The following is a 6874-nucleotide window of genomic DNA, read 5'->3' as shown; positions in this document are numbered from 1 at the left end:
CGATTCGGGCCAATATAACACACAGTGTTTTCCAAATTTTATCTACACCAGTTTCATTGTTTCAATATTCGGAAAATTATTTTTTTATTCTTATTTATGTAATAATGCGCATTTATTTTCACAACAAAATATTTTTTTGTTTAACGTTACGTAAAATATGTTTTTTCTTTATTTTTTGCACTTGAATCTACGGTGCTAATAAAAAAGAAATTAATAAAAAAATAATATTTCATATTTTTAAATATTATATGCAATGAGTTTGATGAAGGATATGCTAAAGAGATAAATGTTCATAAAAAAATAGTTTTTGTACAAAATAATATACTCTTGATGATGATAATTTTTTAGACATACTGTACATGGTCACGTACATGGCGCCTCCATTTCTTATGTCAAAAAGTTCGTCAAGCTTCGTGTGTATTGTGTGTAGATGACAACAAAACCAAGCGTCTGCGACAATTTCTGTCAGCTCTCGTTTAATTTGTGTATCATCATGCTTTTACAACAGGTCAGTGTATCGATATTACCAATCTCTACACATGAGCTACATAAGTTTTATATTTCGAAGCATTTTCGATTCAGATAGCGTTTGGACATCATGTTTTCCGTCCACGGCTGCAGCTAACCTTCATGCTGATATAATGGAACAAACCCATGGAATGAATGAAACTTATTTGATACAGTGACAATATGCAGTGGCAAAACGATTAAATGTCGAATGAAAGCATTCGTGTTGCATTTATGCATTTATTCCATGAAATAATAATAATAATTATAATGAAATAATAATAATTAATTCCATGAAATAATAATTCCTACAAGCCACGCACGGCCGTGGCCCCACCCCCTTTTTTCGCAAACCGCCGTTTGCATATGACGTCATATTCACCAAACCTCTTGTTTTGCTGAAATCAAGAGGTTTTGAGGTGAATTTGTGGTGAAAATTGTTATATGGGAAACGACCATTCTGTTTGGCGCCCATTTTGAGAGCAGACCGATTTAAAAAAGTGAAAATAAAGAAAATTGAACTAAACGCTAAAGTGGTGACCCCGACGTGATCCGTCAATATTTTTCACAATTACGAACTAATACAAACAATGGAAAACGAGAACGCAGCTGAACCGTGTGCTCAGCATGTTTATGCTGGTGAAAGTGTAGCATCATCATCATCATCATCCGCGGCTGTTGCAGCAATTGCTACCCCGCGTCTTAACCCACCAGTTATGGCCGACACCAACATTGACGCATATTTTATGTCCCTCGATTTTTGGTTTGCTGCATCTGGAATCACCGCCCAACATGACTCTCAACGGTACAATATCGTCATGGTTCAGGTTCCCCCGCAGAAACTTGGTGAACTTCGCACAATTGTCGAGAATACTCCAACTAGTGGAAAATACGCATATATCAAATCAAAGCTGACGGAACATTTCGCTGACAGCCAGCAGCGGCGTTTACATCTTGTGTTGTCTGAAATGCCCCTTGGAGATTTAAAGCCTAGCCATCTTTTTAACGAGATGAAGCGAGTTGCCGGAGATTCTCTAGGGGACACCTTGCTGCTAGACTTATGGGCAGCTCGACTTCCTGCTCACGCCCAAGCAGCAGTAATCGCTTCGCGTGGTGATGCCGCTGACAAGACGACTATAGCTGATGCTATTGTCGAATCTATGAGCCTGCGAAATATTAGCTCTATCGGTCAGGAAACAACTACAACTGCTCTCAATGTAACATCGAGTGACCAACAGATTCAGGATCTTAAATTGGCAATCGACGCATTATCGAAACGACTCGATAAGATCCATCCTAATAACCCCCAAGGTCGATACCGTTCTCGCGCACGTAGTACGGATGCTGATCGCGCTAGAGACACATCAAATGGGCCATGCTGGTATCATCGTACTTACGGAAGTAATGCTAGAGTATGTCGCGCACCTTGCTCTGTAGGTAATTGGCCTTCTTCCAGCCAGCAATGACGCCACTCTGCTGATGCTGTGGAGGAAAATGGCGAACTTTCCTCGGCAGCCATAATCTGTCGACTGAAAATTGCCGATTGTTCTATTAATATGCAATTTCTTATCGATACTGGAGCGGATGTTTCCGTCGTTCCAAAAGGATTAAAATCAGCCAGAGTAAAGCCTTCGTCCATCCAATTGTTCGCCGCTAATGGAACTGCTATTGAAGTATACGGTGAAGTGTTACTGAAAGTAAACCTCGGCCTTCGTCGTGAATTTGTGTGGTCGTTTCTCATTGCTGATGTCTCAACGAGTATCATCGGAGCAGATTTTTTACTAGTGGTTTTATTACCAGGGATATTGATATTTCGGTGAAAACTTTTTCCGCGGCGTCGCCATTTGTAGATTTACTAGCTGAATTTCCACAAATAACACACCTCGCCCCTATGGGTACAACAACTAAGTCTTCTGTTATGCATAGAATTGAAACGACTCGCCAGCCTGTATATGCTAGACCTCGAAGACTTTCACCAGAAAAATTCGAAGCAGCCCGTAACGAATTCGAACTTTTGATGAAATTGGGAATATGTCGTCCATCAAGCAGCAATTGGGCTAGCCCTCTCCACATGGTCAAGAAAGCAGATGGAACATGGTGACCATGTGGAGACTATCGTGCTCTTAATGCTCAAACTGTTCCGGACCGATATCCGTTGCCGTATCTCCAGGATTTTACATCAATGTTACAAGGTAAATGCATATTTTCTAAAATTGATCCACAAAAAGCATTCATCAAGTTCCTATACATCCGGATGATATTCCGAAAACAGCTATTACGACGCCGTTCGGAATGTACGAATTTTTATTCATGACGTTCGGTTTGCGTAATGCGGCTCAAACCTTTCAGCGATTGATACATGAAGTTGTGCGTGGCTTAGAGTTTGTGTTCCCTTATGTCGACGACCTTTTTGTAGCGTCCAATTCTCCTGATGAACATAAACAACATCTGAGACAGTTGTTTGAGAGACTAAATGAACACAACCTGACCATTAATGTAGCTAAATGTGAATTTGGTCGCGATAAGCTCAATTTTTTGGGTCACGCTGTATCTGCTGAAGGAATTCGCCCATTACCTGATCGTTTACTAGCCATCCAAAACTTTAACCTTCCGTCGACAGTAAAGGAACTAAAACGATTCCTGGCAATAATCAATTTTTATCGAAGGTTCATTCCTCATGCCATTGAAGCTCAAATTCCATTATTGAACATGATCCCGGGAAATAAACGAAACGACTGCTCTCCTTTGTTCTGGACTGGCAACACTCTTGCAGCTTTCGATCAATGTAAACAACAACTCGCACAAGCCACCTTATTATCTCATCCTGCTAAATCTGCTGAGCTTTCTCTTTGGGTTGATGCCTCAGACATTACCGCTGGTGCTGTATTACATCAAATTGTGGAGGGAAACGTTCAACCCCTGGGAATCTTTTCCAAAAAATTTGATAAAGCGCAGCTGCGGTATAGTACTTACGATCGAGAATTATCAGCAATATATTTGGCAGTGCGTTACTTAAAGTGAGTATGCTGGAAGGGCGCAGCTGTCATATTTACACTGATCATAAACCCATTATATATGTGTTGTGTCCGCACAAAACAAACATAAAACGGTGGTGTACGGCACAAACAGAATATGTGATTTATTCTACTCTTTGGTATGGTAATAAATAAACACGTATATAAATAACAACGCATACACACACACGCAATGCGGGGAGAGGACGATTGGTCCTTCTCGCGCCGCGATCCTCACTGAGGACGTCACAGGATGACAGCCCTGCTGTCAACGGCGAGCCCTCAGGATGAGGCAGCGGTCTGTCCACAACAATATGCATTTCGCCAAAAACTCGACAAAGCTTCTGATCGGCAAGCCCGTCAACTACATTTCATAGGCCAAATAACTACTGACATACGCCACATAAATGGTACAGAAAATATCGTCGCCGATCTGCTGTCTCGCATATCAGCTATACACACATTGCCTTCGATGGATTTTGTTGCGCTGGCAAATGATCAAAAAAATGACGAGGAACTCCGCAAGATATTGCAAGGTACAACTGAATCGTCGCTGCAATTAAAATTAATTGAGATTCCAGGCAGCAACACACAATTATATTGTGATTGCTCTACTAATCGTATTCGGCCGTATGTCACACCATCATTTCGAAATATTGCGCTGCGAGCGGTACATAATTTATCGCATCCTGGGACACCAAGCACAGCCAAATTGATGACCGAAAGATTCGTTTGGCCAAAAATTCGAAAAGATAGCATTGCCTTTGCGAGAAGTTGTATACAATGCCAACGTTCAAAAATATCAAGGCATACTCAATCACCATTATCCCAATACCCTTCTCCAGACGATCGATTTTCCCATATTAACATCGACATAGTCGGTCCTTTTCCAATCAGCAGAGGAAATAGGTACTGCTTGACTATAATCGATAGATTTACTCGATGGCCAGAGGCTTTACCTATTCCGGACATGACTACTTCTACAATAGCTGATGCTCTAGTTTCGGGATGGAATGCGCGTTTTGGCGTACCCAAATATATTACTTCTGATGAAGGTAGACAATTTGAGTCATCACTCTTCTTGGAATTAAACCGCCTGTTAGGTTCAACTCACCTGCGTACAACTGAATACCATCCTCAAAGCAATGGAATCATCGAAAGATTCCATAGAACATTTAAAGCAGCTCTTCTCTGCCACGATAATGAACACTGGTGTGAAAATCTCGCAGTGATACTACTTGGCTTAAGAACAACATACAAAGAAGATATTAAAGCATCACCAGCTGAGATGGTTTATGGTACCACACTTCGTATCCCCTCTGAATTTTTCAACGATATTGGCGAAACAACAAATGAAGCTGAGTTTGTAGCTAATTTACGAAATGCCATACGATCATTACTCCCCAGACAAACCTCATGGCATGGTTCTCGGAATATTTATATTCCCACCGAACTAAAATCATGTAAATTCGTCTTTATTCGCAATGATTCCATACGACCAACACTTTCACCACCGTACGAAGGGCCTTATGAGGTTATGGATCGAACAGAAAAAATCTTCAAGGTCAACGCGAAAGGTCGTACAGTATCTATATCAATAGACCGCCTCAAACCTGCCCACATCCTACAAGAATCTTCTGCAAGTGTTCCTGCTCCACCTACCAGTTCTTCTGAGTTACCACCGACTAGGACCACTCGTTCAGGCCGAAGAGTGGTGTTTCCTACCCATCTTCAACAGTACGTATCCTAGTCTCGAAGGGGAGTACTGTAGCAGCCCACTGTGCAGTTCGCGTGGCTCGTACGCAGAGTACGAGCTGTCATCAAGAGAGCTGTCAGAATTCCTTGGCGTAAGGGCGGTGGCAACGCTTTTTCGCATGCGATTTTATCGGACGGCCTGTCAAATTGTTATATGGGATTTGACAGATAACGTCGGACGACGAAATCGCACGTCCGACGTTATCTGTCAAATCCCATATAAATCTCGTCCGATAAAATCGCATCCGATGAGCGTTGCCACGGGCCTAAACGACCATTCTGTTTGGCGCCCATTTTGAGAGCAGACCGATTTAAAAAAGTAAAAATAAAGAAAATTGAACTAAACGCTAAACTTATGTAGCTCATGTGAAGAGATTAGTAATATCGATACACGGACCTGTTGTAAAAGCATGATGGTACACAAATTAAACGATAGCTGATAGAAATTATCGCAGACGCTTGGTTTTGTTGTCATCCACACACAATACACACGAAGCTTGACGAACTTTTTGAAATGGAGAAGAAATGGAGGTGCCACGTACGTGACCATGTACAGTATGTCTAAAAAATTATCACCATCAAGAGTATATTATTTGGTACAAAAAATATTTTTTTTAATGAAGATTTATCAAATCATTAGCAAATCCTTCATCAAACTCATTGCATATAATATTTAAAAATATGAAATATTATTTTTTTATTATCATTTTTTTTATTACCACCGTAGATTCAAGTGGAGAAAAAAATCCGTATATTGAAACAATGAAACTGATGTAGATAAAATTTGAAAAACACTGTGTGCTATATTTGCCCGAATTGAAAAAAAAAAACAGTGTAAGGCTGGAAATAGACGAACCGAGATCGTCGCGGTACCGCGAAATTCGCGCCTTGTTTATAACAGTTGTTGAACAGTAGAGCTGTCAAATCTTCCGCGCCTCCAATCGCGCCTGCTGTTTCGCAGAGATACCCAACTTCGGTATTGCTGAGATTTTCGCGGTAGCGCGAACCGATTATTTTTACTTTTTCTGGAGGATTTGTGTGAAAACTCGTGTCGAGAAATGAGTTTTGTATTTTATTTTGCACAAACTATGTGAAATAAATAATTTGATTCGCAAATTGATAAAAAAATATTTCTTCTTGGTACATTCAATCGTCACCAGACCTCGGATGGTTCCATACACGAACCGCGATTATCTGGCCTATCTGTCAGATGTTATAACAGAATTGACAGCTCAAGTCATACGCGATTTTCGCGGTACCGCGATGATCTCGGTTCGTCTACTTCCTGCCTAACGGAATACGTCGTACACAAGATTGGTGTAAAAATAAATACGCATTATTATAAATAAGAATGAAAAAGATTTTCCGAATATTTAATAAATTGGAAATGGTGTAGATAAAATTTGAAAAACACTGTGTGTTATATTAACCTGAATCGAAAAAAAAAACGAGTGTAACGGAATACGTCGTTATGATGTAACGCTGAGAAATGTCATATTCTCTTAAGAAACTCTATTTGATTATTAAAGGCTTTAAAAAACTGTTAATAATCAAATAGAGTTTCTTAAGGCTACTTGGGTAATAATATTGCTGAAGTT

This window comes from Anopheles arabiensis, chromosome X, assembly GCF_016920715.1.
Source record: "Anopheles arabiensis isolate DONGOLA chromosome X, AaraD3, whole genome shotgun sequence".
Taxonomy (NCBI): Eukaryota; Metazoa; Arthropoda; class Insecta; order Diptera; family Culicidae; genus Anopheles; species Anopheles arabiensis.
The sequence above is the reverse complement of the archived record's forward strand: the minus strand, read 5'-3'. Positions refer to the sequence as shown.